Raw genomic sequence first — 14,066 nt, 5'->3', positions numbered from 1 at the left:
TTGAATTATGCCATTATATCCTGTTCAGTTATCCATCATATATCTAAAACTGTGTCATGCTATCCTGTTTAGTCAGCCATCATATCTGTGAAATCCTGTCATGCTGTCCTGTTTGGTTAGACAACATATATGTGAATTACCACATTTGTCTATCATACAATGTTTGTACATTCAATTTCTTTTCTTGTTTATCATCCATTTGAATTGGAGGGGGTGATGGTCATATCTAAGGGAGTAAAAACCCGTTCTTCCCAAAAGATGGTGGTACCCGTTGATGCAGATAGAACCATGGTTGTACTGGCCCACGAACTACCCCCACCACACATAATCGAGACTCTTCCAGATTGTACACCTACACCGTTGGACAGAGAACCAGCTACACCCTATCTAACCCCAACCCCAGCAGATAGTAACACACTTCAAGTTGACACAGCACCATGTCCACCACAAAGTACCCCCACACGAGCAGTTTGTAAGGCAACTGTAGTGCCCAAAGCACGAAGACCACCACAGCAAACCCAAACTCCATGTTTAAAGCAGAAGAGCAATTGTTCTCAGGTCAGATTTTGTAGCTATGGTGCATACTCATTTGCTCTTGCATCACTGTATTTACTCATACCAACTAATTTTGAATTTGAAGGATCCAACTGAAACTCCAATGGCACAACAAGTATGGTTTGCACCTATTTCTTTAACTGCATTGTTGTTCTAACTTCTTGCTCTATGTTGATTTCAGTTTCAGTTCTATAAACAGTTATGTTCTTAGGTCATGCACATTACAAGTGTTGTTAGTGTTGTGTAGTTTCCCACACTTATATTTTGTCTGTTGCTGTGTCTTAAAAAGATATGATTTGAACTATGTCTCTATCTTGATTTGCCAACATAAACTAGAATGATATAGACAATACAGTGACCATAGTACATAGATATATGTTTGTTTCATGTTGTTATCTTGTCCACCTTACTACTGAACCACTTTACCAAAATGAGTTTCATATACTACATGATAAACCGTTGATGTGTCTGCTTGTTTCTCTTGTAGAATGCGAACAGAATATTGGAGAAGAGCACCCCATAATGCAATGGTAGAGAAAGTAATGCAGATAAGGTTCAAGATAGTGAGACAACCCTTTTGGTCTCCAAGAAAGGCGATAAAAACTATCTTGTAGACAGTGAGACAACCCCAAAGTCCTGTGTTGATGTAGTGTTCGAGTTACTGGCCACTACCGATGGCACAAGATCTTCGAACTCGCTGCCTAAATCACTTCGGCTTCTTCAGTCTCAGCTACAAGCTGAAAGGCATCAGTCGGCTGTGCTGCGGCAAGAAGCCGAAGGTCTGAGTAAGTCCCTGCAGAATTCAGATGCATACTTTCTGGTGCAACAGCAAGCGCTAGAGGATTTTAGCGCCAAACAAGAGAAAACTAATAAGCTTGCTAAGCTTCTCGCCAGCATGGTGGGTATCCAGGATATAAATTCTTGAGCTCCTCTGAAGGGGTTTTAGTTCTAGACTTGTTTTGCTACCGTGTTTATTTGCACTGGTGGCCAATTTAGACCCAGTATGTACTATGCTGCTTTGTTCCCTATATTTGCACTAGTGGCGAACTTTGATGCCTAGTGGATGTAATATGTGTAATAGCCGTAATAGCCTAGCGTAATTTGCTTGCTTATTTATTTCCTTATTGTCTTGTTTATTTGTTGGGTTGTAATCACTGCATTTTAGCGCGACAATAACCATGGGCAACATACTGACCGCTGTAACCATGCTCCTGCTACCTGCCGTAGTGACCATGGGACTCCTACGGGCCGTAGGATCCATGGTCCTTCTACGGGCCATAGAATCATTGGGCCTTTTACGGGCCATATGATCGATTGGCCAAACATGGGCCGCACTATAGGCCGTAAACGGGCTAGAGTGGAAATCGTCTGTTTATGGCCAGACCATAACGGGTCATTAATAGGTCGATATGTATAACGGACTTAATTCTATCGACAGGCATAACGGTTCGTTAATGGGCCGTATTTGGTGACACTTTGGAAACAGTCTAACGGGTTAACGGGCCACAAACAGTCTGACTATAACCAAGGGCTGAATTTGGCCCACAAGCAAAACAGGCCAGTAACGGACCGTAAGTAACCGAATGCTGGAAATGAGCCCAAGAATAAATGGGCCTTTAGAAGGCCGAAAGGTAACACGGGCTAGAAACGGCCCAATGGAATAATGGGCATAAAGTGATACACTGTTCATTACGGGCCAGTTTCACTACAGGCCTTTAATGGGCCCACAGTTACAAAGGGCCTCATATGGGCCGAAAGACGTCATGGGCCATACATGGGCCGGAAGTTAAAATGGGCCAAAATCATATTGGACGGCCCAGATGACGTTACTAGGCCTAATTCGGATAGGCCATAACAGGTCGTGAGTTAGCGGGCTGTAAATGGGCTATATGAGAACAGGCCGTTAACAGGCTTTCCGTGGGCCGGCCCACTTCCTTTTGACCAAGTCAAACGGGCCGGCCTTTTGACCTGAATGGGCAAGTGTTGGGCCTTGCCATGTGTCAACATATCATAGGCGCCTCCTATCCATTGCGCGGTTGATATATGTCTCAACGCGGAGCTGACACGTGGTTGCTACGACCAATGAGAATTTTACATGTGGAAAATCCCCATTGGTCTGGGCAGTTAACGGGTTATCGGATCCAAACCGGAACCCGATAGCTTAACGGCGACTCGTTACGGTGGATGCCACGTGTCAGTTACCTGACGAAAGCACTACTATGACGCACCATTTATCGTCATGGAAGTGGACACTTCCGTGATGATAATTTTGGTATTGTCGTGGAATACTTCTATGATAGCATAGGTATGACTATCTTGATTCTGTCATAAAATCGTCATGGATGTACATGCATGACAGAAAACGTGACCTACTGTGACAAACACGTATCATCATGGAAGTGTATTTTTTTAGTGTGTACATCAATTTGTAGTTTGGTTGATTTGGTTTATTTGGCCAAATGGATCTGCAAGAATGCCTAAGTACCTTCTCTAGCTATCTATCTCAACTCATCTAAATTCATTCATGCTATATCACAAAAACTTGAACAAGTCTCTTTCGGACCCTTCGGGTGAGGAGCACTCAGAGCCACCGATCCGACTAGGGCTGACCTCCAAAACCTTCTAAGTGCTTTTCGGCTAGAGCAACTCACACTCATCTGGTCCCACCGAAAGCACTTGGACTAATCTGATTTTTCAATCCCGGAGAAACTGACATGAAATTATTGGCATCACCGAGTTGTGGTGCTCATAGCAGTTACTCATCTTGCTGCCACCGATGTCTTTCACTCGGTCTCACCGACAGCTCAATGGTATATATACGCACGCGGGCCGTACGTTGAAACTTCTCAATAGTTGTGTCTCCCGCACCTCGTTGCTGCCGTCGCCCGTGGTCTCCGGATTGTCTTTACGTCTCTAGCACGCCCTCGCCTTCGGACTCCATCGCCATCAACGGCATTCTCCTCCGCCATTGCCGTTGTAGAGGATCTCCACCGAGTTTGGGTAAGATTCGATCCCCTAGTGCTTCAATTTCTGATTCAATGCACTAGAGTGTTTTGCGCCCACAAATTTCCCACGGATTGAAAGTTCTATTCCAACAAACTCCATAGAATTAGATTTGAGTAGAAAATTTAGGGTTAGGTTTGCGCAGAAATTATCTCGGAATGATCAAACAAAAAAACGGAATCACCGATTCGGCTCTGGCCATTGCACACTGTATGTCTTGGTGCCACCGAGTGGTATGGATCGGTGAGTTCGAGTCTAAGGTTTTTGTAGAACCCTAGCTTGTCGGAGAGACCGAAACACATCTCGGTCTGATCGAGACTGTGTGACTTAGTCTCTGTAATGGCTTCGGTGCTACCGAAATTATCTGCTCGGTGACTCCGAAATCATTTCTGTGAAAACCTAAAACTGAAGTTTTTACTCAAATTTTTTGGCAATTTTTTTTGCGATGCTCATCATTCCACTCTGCCCCATCTCTTCACAGGTGCAGTGTCAGCAATGTCCGATGCAAGTGACAGCCAGAAGATGTTAGAGGAGCAGAGTGTTGACTTGAGTGCAGGTTCAAGTCCTGAGGGAAGTTTTTATGAGGGGGAGATAAGCTCTCTAGACTTGCCAAAGGCAGCCACTAGATCCAAGAAGAAGAAAACTTCTGATGATGAAGATGGGGATTTTGTTGCAGGAGAGGCAACATAAAAGAAGAAGAAAGTGGTTCTTGCAAAAGACTATGGCACAGCTACAAGCACCAAGCCATCTGCTAGCTCCAAGGAGAGAACAACTGTGAGGAAGGTTCCTGTGTCCAAGAAGGACAAGATCTTTGAGGAGGAGCCAACCAAGAAAAATAGGGTGAGGAAGGAGTTAGATTAGGTGACCTTCAAACCTACCCCCATGAGGAGAGTTGACATCATAGAAGAAGAGGAAGAGCCTGCTGCTAACCCACCTCCTGCCAAGCAACAGAAGCTCATGGCAGATGCCATGAAGAGTGAAGTCCCCTCTCAGTCCAAGCCTAAGGCACCTACTTCCAAGGCAAGAGGGAAGACAATTAGGAATATATCTGCTGCTGAGAAGAACAAGGCCCAGTGCCTGAGAGAGAGGAAGAAGAGGATGCACAGTGCTTATGAAGCTAAGACCCGGATTTCCAGAGCATAATGATGCTCATCCTATTGCTGGGAACATGAAGAAGAGAAAGGACAAGGGATTAAGGAAATGGAGAGAGGCAGACCCCTACTCCATCAGAAGGAGGACTGCAGTTGACTATCGTTTCTACACCAAAGAGCAACAAGATTTCTATGAGATAGTTCTGCTTGACAAAAAGCCAATTGTTAGTGATATGAAGTGGGTGGACTGGAAGTACATTGACCTTCATGAGGACAACTTCCCCCATGTTTGTGAGGATTTCAGGACCATTGGTGTTGATGCATTTATTGGGAAGAAGCTGGCATCATGGAATGATGAAATGATTATGCCATTCTACTCTACAGCTCACTTCTATCCCAATGGAAGAATTGTATGGATGAAAGGAGTGAAGTACCAGTCTAGTATATTTCCGTGGGACACTTTTCTTGGTGTGCCCGAGGCTGATGAGATGGCGTTGATGTCTATGCTAAGCCCAAGATGGATCACAACTCCATGGCCAACATGTACAACTGAGGTACTGGAGAAATATAAGGAATCACATAAACTTGGCTTAGTTATTTCTTGTTGGCAAGACTTGCTACCTCCAACACTATCATAAGGCATACCTTGATGCCCAAGTCAGGTGATGAGAGGATGATTCAAGGTCACTCCATCAATAGGCTGCATCACATTGATCAACATGAGAAGATCAAAGTCATGGATCTTATCGTAGAGACCATCAAGAGGACAACTGCTGGTCAAAAGAGATCTTGTGGATTTGACCCTCATATTCAGATTCTTATCAACTCCAAGTGTGCAAAAAAGAACTTTTTGTTGGATCATGAGCATTTGCCACTTCGGCCAGAGTTTGAGGACAACACCATCAGTATGGATCCTTCACATCCTACTTCAACCGCAGCTCATGCAAGTGCATAGGATGCAAGGGATTCAACACCTAGTGCCTCCTCAGCTCCGTTGCTCAAGACAAAGACTGACCAGATGCAATTCCTCATTCGAGCCACTCAGAGGATCGAGCGGAGCCTGGCCAGCCACGCAAAGAATCAAGAGAGTCTTGAGAGGATTGTAGAGACAAAATTTCATGATCTAGATATCAAAGTGACAGAAGTTCAGTCCATGGTTGAGAGTCTCAAGAAAGAGATGGATGAGGCAAAGCGTACCAACACTGATGAGGATGAACACCATAGCCCAGTACTTCCTACTAATACTTAGTTCCAGAGGATGCCCAGGTCAGCTGCAGTGCCAGACACTTCCAGAGCCATAGTTTCAGCTCCAGCTGCTGCTCCCTCTGTTGCTCCATCAATTGCTCCTGCTGTCTCCACTCCCTCAGTTCAGCAGACATCATCCTAGGCATTTGCAAATGCACTCATCTCCACTCTGACATCGACGCACACCGGCACTGCAAGTCAGAGGACTTCACCGCCAGGAGCTATCGGAGATCAAGCCTAGAGACTACGTTATCGTGTGTTTGACCATACCGTACATTAATGTTATCCTTGCTTGGATATTCATCAAACATGCTTTTGTATGATTATTCACTTGCTTACTTGGTGATGAGTGTCATTTATATTGCAATCTTATCATATTGAGTGCTCCACCAAGATATCTGTGACATGGAAGAGTAACCCAACCTAATCATTTGTGCATTTGCATTCAAACGCAAATTTTTAATAACACACAAATTTAGGGGGAGCTCTTGCTTATCACATACTTCTCAAAGTGATGAAATATTTCATTCATTCTATCTTTTATCGAAGCTTTGATCTATAGGTTGTCATTAATTAACAAAAACGGGGAGATTGAAAGTGTAACTAATCCCTGGGTGGTTTTGGTAATTAATAACAACATATATGTCATTGATCTAATGAACATTGATTTTAGATTTCAGAAAAGATCAATGAGTGGCATGGCATGGACTAATGAAGGTGGACCCCTCAAAATGTGAAGAACAACAATTGGCTACCCCAAGACTCTACTTCTTTTGGTTTAGTGATCCAAGATCACATTGAGTCCCTTAGGAAAGCCAATACTATTAAAAGGGGGCGAGGTATTGTTGATGAGGTTCTTGCTCAAACTGCTTAGTGATATTGCTCCAAAAACCCTCAGTCACTTTCCCAAAACACATATGTCCAAAACCCTAATTCATCATTTCGGTCCCACCGATACAATCCATTCCGAACCAACCGAGATGACCCATCTACTGCCACAGCCAAAACCCTAACATTTCAGTCTGGCCGAAACGGCTCTTGGTCCCACTGAGATAGCCTTGCCAAGTTTCTGAGATGAAATCACTTCATTTCAAAATCACCGAGTGAAACCGATCGGAATTATCGAAACACAGGTCTGCCTTTGCCATTGCACTTCGGTCCCACCGAGATGGTATAATCGGTCTCACCGAAAATGCTAACAGTCATGTCTTTTGCACTAGTCGGTCTCACTGATATTATCACTTTGGTCCCATCGAGTTTGGTCAAAATCTTGTAACGGTTGGATTTTTGGTGCTGCCTATTTATACCCCCTCCACCACCACTTACTCTCTAAGAGAGCCATCAGAACGAAACACAACTTCCATCGTTCGTTTTCTGAGAGAGAACCACCAGCTCATGTGTTGAGATCAAGAGATTCCATTCCTACCATTTGAACCTTGATTTCTAGCCTCTTCAAGTTGCTTTTCACTCCAATCCTTCTCCTACCCAAGCCAAATCTATGAGAGAGAGATTGAGTTTTGAGGAGACTATCATTTGAAGCACAAGAGCGAGGAGTTCATCACCAACACAACATCTATTACCTTTTGGAGAGTGGTGTCTCCTAGATTGGTTAGGTGTCACTTGGGAGCCTCCAAGATCATGTGGAGTTGAACCAAGGAGTTTGTAAGGGCAAGGAGATTGCCTGCTTCCTGAAGATCTACCCGAGTGAGGCTAGTCCTTCGTGGACAGAAGTCATGGTCAAATAGACAAGGTTGCTTCTTCGTGGACCCTTCATGGGTGGAGCCCTCCGTGGACTCAGGCAACCATTACCCTCCGTGGGTTGAAGTCTCCATCAACGTGGATGTATGATAGCACCACCTACCAGAAACACGCCAAAAATCATCGTGTGTTCATTGTGTTTGAAATCTCCAAACCCCTCCTTTACTTACATGTGCAATGTTTTACTTTCCACTGCTACACTCTTAGAATTGCATGTGTACAGTGATACTTAACTTGCTAGAATTGCTAAAATCTGCTACAACTAAAATTGGGAAAAGGTTAGGTTTTATTTGGTCAAGTAGTCTAATCACCCCCCCCCTCTAGACATACTTTCGATCCTACACTACTGAAGAGGATGTGGACATTGACGGTGCTACCACACATATCTTACATGATGAATTTTGGGAAGCAGCACACCCAAATTCGCTCATCACCTCACCTCTGACGCAAGTGCCTCAATCGCCCGCGCGCACTGAAGAAATGCACACTGGTTCTAAAGAACGTCAACCTTCTCTTCATACCATTGCTGAAGAAATTCCAGTTGCATCAGCTGATGAAATGGCACAGCAAGACCTAGTTGTGGATGTCATGAATTCAACTCCTCAATGAGAAGAATCAGCTCCTTCAGCAGACACTAACACAGTTAAAAATGCTACTGCTGAAGAAATTGCCAAATCTCAGGCCATCACTGATCCAAACGACTCCACTGGCTCTCCAAGACTTGTTTTTCATGTGAGGCCGAAGAAGATAAATCTTTAGCATGTTCCTGTTATGCCCAAGACTAGCAGAAGCCTCATGTGGTTATAGTTCGATAATGCCAAGTTCTTCGGGGAGAAGAATTTCTTCGTAGGCGAGTCCCCTTATGACTCAGCCAAGATCAGGCGTCTACACTTCTGGACCAAGACACAAATGAACTTCTATGCATCTTTGTTGTTCGAGAAGAACAAGATCTTCCCGCGTCGTCACATTCCTCATGTGGACATGGAGTCTATTCCATGCTTCAGGCCTGAGCTGGATGGTCTTCACGATGTTGGGTTACTAAGCTTCTATTCGGATGTCTGCGACTGTGAAAGCGCAGGTTTACTCCCAGAGGGCAGGTGAATGGGAGATTTTTAGAAATTCGTCAAACTCTGAAGAATTTGACGAAGATCAGAGTGAAGAAATAGAAACACGAGGGAAACTAAGTCATCACAGATTCAGAGTACATGCAACCAGGATACATAAGAGTGAAGGACATGCAATCATACAATCATACACGCATGAAGAAAATGAACTGAGGAAATAAAGATAGCGTGATGAAATTCTTCAATCAAATTCGTCAGAGCACAAATCATAGATTCATCAACAGCGGAATAAACTAAGAGAGGGTTGAGGAATTTGAAACCAGGTTGGCTCGGTGAAGACAATGGAATTTGGTAGACCAATTCCAGTTGCTGCATCAACTGTACGTCTGGTTGAGGTGGCAGAGTCGCAACTCAGAGGACACACAGTCCTCACCGTATTCCTCTTAAGCTAAGGTCAATTAGTCCTCGCCCAATCACTCGTGGTAAGTCTTCAAGGTAGACTTCCAAAACCTTCATAGACTTGTTCACCGGCACACCACAATGACTCTTGGTGTACTCAGAACTTGACGCCTAACCGTCTGGAAGAATGACAGTCTTCAAAGGTAACAGGCGTCAGATCACACAAATTAATCTCTTCACTGATGCTCAATCACTTTGTCTCTGGGTTTTTCCTCACTTAGGGTTCTCACAAAGTCGTCAAAGGATGGGTTGCTCTCTTATGACAAGTGTCAGTTTTTCTCGGAGCAGCCAACCACCAACAATTGTTGTGGGGGCGGCTATTTATAGCCAGTGGCAACCCGACATGAATTTTCATAAATGCCCTTCTCTCATTCGACCGTTGTCAGGATAAGGATCCACTCAATAGCTGGCACGTGGCGTAGCAGCAGTCAGAATTTGAACTCTCAAATTCGTCGGGGCACTCAATTTCCTCACATTTAGGCAGAACGCACTGGCGAACTCCTAACTCCTCAGCCTGACCAAATTCGTCAGCGGCCAGATGAAATGCATCACTGTCATTGTCAAATGTGTCAGCTGTACATAAGATTTCCAAAGGCTTCACTCGAAGCAGCTTCTGTGTATAGGTTTGAGTGGTGAGTATCACTTCGGAAATGTGGAATATGATTCACCTAGACCCCTTTAACAGTACGGTTTTTCCTATGACTCAAATAAGAAGAAAGGAAACTATGAAAACAAAGTCTTCAGGCTTCAAATCTTCACATCAATTTCTTCAAAGGCCATACCAATTTCATCACCAAATTCTTCACTTGAAGAAATACATTTTTAGGGGTCGTCTTCCATGTGTTAAAGCAAATCTTCTATAACTCTGTCACCTGTGTATACTCATAAACTCATTAGTTACTCAACCTATTCGTCGTCAATACTCCAAAACCACTAAGGGGGCACTTGATGCACTTACAATCTCCCCCTTTTTGGTGATTGATGACAAATTGGTTAGGTTTCAACGTGAGTATAAATAATTTGAAGTGTAAGTACAAAGTTTGAAGAAATTGGTTACAAGATATTGAGGAACTCCCCCTGAATATGTGCATATGAGGAATTTGCTTTGGATTGCAAATGCACATGGCAGGTTGAATTTGTGGAGATCTCCCCCTATATCTTGGAAACCAATCATGCATGATCATACGATATTTGAAGAATATGAATGCATGATGAAAATTGGTGTGTGACAAAATTGTGCATGCATGAGCAGATAATATTTAAGATCAGGCATGGATATCAGATGAAGCATAAGAGTCGGACAACCAATAGTTATTAAGTTACAACTCATAGAGAGCACGGCCAGAAAAACTCAAGAGTTGCAACTTAAGGAAAAAACAACCCATATAACGGCCCGCTTGAAGACTAACTCAAACTTCTCCCCCTTTGTCATCAAATGACCAAAAGGCGAGGAATTTGAAAACTAATGCCCCTCAAGAAAAACATCATGGAGAGGACGAGGGAGCGCCAGCATTGTTAGGGTTATGCGGTGCAGAGGGGCTAGCAGCAGTGTCTTCAACAGCTTCATTTTCATCAGTGGAGCATGCTGAAGAGACTCAGAGCTTGGCACCAGCGGAGGAACTTTAGTGTTCTTGGATTTCTTCCTTAGCGGTTCAGCCCAGTCGAAATTCATCTGAAAGTCATCAGTAGCAAGTACTTCCTTTGTTTTAAGATGTGAAAGAGTGGCCCAACTGTGATCAAATATCTCATGGAGATAATATCTGTTCTTGCGGACGACATTATGTGTCACCACCATATTTGCTTGCATAGCTGCAAATTGACGCTTAACCCATCGATGATGCTTGTCAAGCTTCTGATAAAGACTAGTGAGCAGCTCACGGTCAGTCATGACACGTGGCACTTCTGGTGAAGAAGATGGTCTTGAAACTTTTACAGCGGTGTCTTGGCTGGCAGATTCATCAGCTATGGAGCTGGAGATAGGTTGACGAAATTGTCCATTAAGGGGACAAATTCATTCATTGATAACTTCTTTGCCTTTGCCAGGAACAAAGGATAATGTGCTTTGAAGAATTTCGACATTTGGCAAATAACTCAAGTGATTCTGACGATCAGCACTGTAGTTGATTGAAGACCGGGATCTGATGGATCTCACAATCGATGGTGCATACGGCTTCAAATCAAATGGAGACTGAGCAACAGTGACCAAAGTCCTCAGAAAGAAATCATGAATGTTGATGGGAGTGCCATGTATGATGTGGAACAGCAAGTTCTTCATGACTCCCAAAACTTCCTCAGTGTTGGAATTGTGGCCTTTGATCGGACTGAGGGTCTTTGCCAGAATGCGATACACAGTCTTTGGCACATATAGCAAATCCTTCACTAAGGTTGTCCTTGGTGCATTGTCATCAGCCATAGGCTTCATTAGTACTTGCATCAAATGGTTTGGCAGCTTAGTTACTTCTTATATTCTTCTTGCTCCTTCTTGGGGTGGATCCACGGGAAGAGCACGAAGTAATTCATCAATAGGTACTTTGTAGTGAGTGTCTTCACTCATCCAGTACAGAGCCCAGGTAGCAGTATCTTCAGCATTGCCCGAGAAGTGCACAGTAGCATAAAATTGAAGAATAAGTTCTTCATTCCAGTCGCATACATATGTGCAGAAGTTTAGTAGTTCAGCATCATGTATCACAGCCAAAACAGGCCAGAAGCAAGGAATTGATTCCATATCCATGTGAGGAATATGATGATGCGGGAACACTTTCTTCTTATCAAACAGCAGTGAAGCATAGAAGTTCATATCCGTCCTTGTCTAGAACCTAAGCGTCTTAGCTTGGCCGAGTCATAGGCTGACTCGCCAATGAAGAAATTCTTTTCATAGAATAACTTGGCACCATCAAATTTTGGCCGCTTGAGGCTTTTTCCAATCGAGGGCATAACTGGGACAAGTTGAAGATTGTGCCTTTTCTTTCTGACATCAAGAACTGGTCATGGAGACCCAGTTGAGTCATTTGGATCGGTGACGGCCATAGCATGAGCAACTTCGTCATCTATAGTAGTCAGGATTGTGTCAGTGTCTGCTGAGGGGATTGAGTCTGCACGGGGAGGAGATGCATTGATGACATCGACATCAAGATCATCATGAGCAATTTCATCAGCTGTTGCAACTGGAACTTCTTCAGGAATGTTGTGGAGCAAGTGTTGTTGTTCTTCAGAGCCGGTTGGAATTTCTTCAGTGCGCTGAGGGCGATTGAGGCTCTGTCGTGAGGGGAGTGGTGAGGGGCGAATTTGGGTGAGCTGCTTCCCAATATTCGTCATGGAGTGGAGTGATACGTCTCCGACATATCTATAATTTTTTATTGTTCTGTGTTGTTATATTATCAATCATGGATGTTTTATATTCATTTTATAGCAACTTTATATCATTTTTTGGGACTAACCTATTAACATAGTGCCCACTGCCAGTTGTTGTTTTTTACTTCGTAGAATATTAGTACCAAACGAAGTCCAAATGCCACGAAACCTTTTGGAGAATTTTTTCTGCCTAGAACACAACTTGGGAGCCAAGGAAGTACCGGAGTGGAGGCCCGTGAGGCCCACAAGGCACCAGGGCATGCCAGAGGCCCCTGGCGCACCCTGGTGGGTAGTGGGGCCCACAGGCCCCCTCTCCACCACCTCTCAGCTCTATAAATACCCAAATATTCCAGAAACCCTAGGGGAGTCGAGAGATCAGAGTTTCGACCGCCGCAAGTTCTAGAACCATGAGATCCAATCTAGAGCCCTTTTCCGGCACCTTGGCGAAGGGGGGAACGATCACGGAGGGGTTCATCATCCTCATTGGTGCCCCTCCGATGATGCGTGAGTAGTTTACCACAGACCTACGGGTCCGTAGGCAGTAGCTAGATGGCTTCTTCTCTCTTTTTGATTCTCAATACAATGTTCTCCTTGATGTTCTTGGAGATCTATTTGATGTAATGACTTTTTGCGGTGTGTTTGTTGGGATCCGATGAATTGTGAGTTTATGATCAGATCTACCTATGAATATTATTTGATTCTCTGTTGAAATCTTATATGCATGATTTTTATAGCCTTGTATTTCCTCTCCAAAACTTTGGTTTCGTTTGGCCAACTAGATTAATTTTTCTTGCCATGGGAAGAGGTGCTTTGTGATGGGCTCGATCTTGCGGTGCTCAATCTCAGAGATAGAAAGAGACATGACACGAATGTATCATTGCCATTAAGGATAAAAAGATAGGGTCTATTCCTACATGAATAGATCTTGTCTACATCATGTCATTGTTCTTATTGCATTTCTCCATTTCTTCATGAACTTAATACACTAGATGCATGCTGGATAGCGGTCGATGTGTGGAGTAATAGTAGAAGATGCAGAATCGTTTCGGTCTACTAATCTTGAACGTGATGCCTATATACATGATCATTGCCTTGGATATCATCATAATTATTTGCTTTTCTATCAAATGCCCAACAGTAATTTGTTTACCCACCGTAGGCTATTTTCTCGAGAGAAGCCACTAGTGAATTCTACGACCCGCGGGTCTATTTTCTAGCATATTGCTTCAGATCTATTTATCCAAAAACCCAAAAATACCTTGCTACACTTTTTATTATTTATTTTATTTTGTGTTTTCATCATATCTATTTATCCAATCTTATACTATATAATCTATCTCAATACCGAGGAGGGATTGACAACCCCTCTTACGCGTTGGGTTGCAAGTTTTCGTTATTTGTGTGAAGGTATTGCTTACATAGTTTGGTGGATCCTCCTACTGGATTGCTACCTTGGTTTCATGACTCAGGCAAATACTTACCGTTGTTGTGCTGCATCATCCTCTACTCTTAGGGGAAATAACCAACGCAGATACAAGCA

The sequence above is a fragment of the Aegilops tauschii genome, chromosome 4, assembly GCF_002575655.3.
Source record: "Aegilops tauschii subsp. strangulata cultivar AL8/78 chromosome 4, Aet v6.0, whole genome shotgun sequence".
In the NCBI taxonomy this organism is placed as follows: Eukaryota; Viridiplantae; Streptophyta; class Magnoliopsida; order Poales; family Poaceae; genus Aegilops; species Aegilops tauschii.
This window is presented reverse-complemented; position numbering follows the sequence as displayed.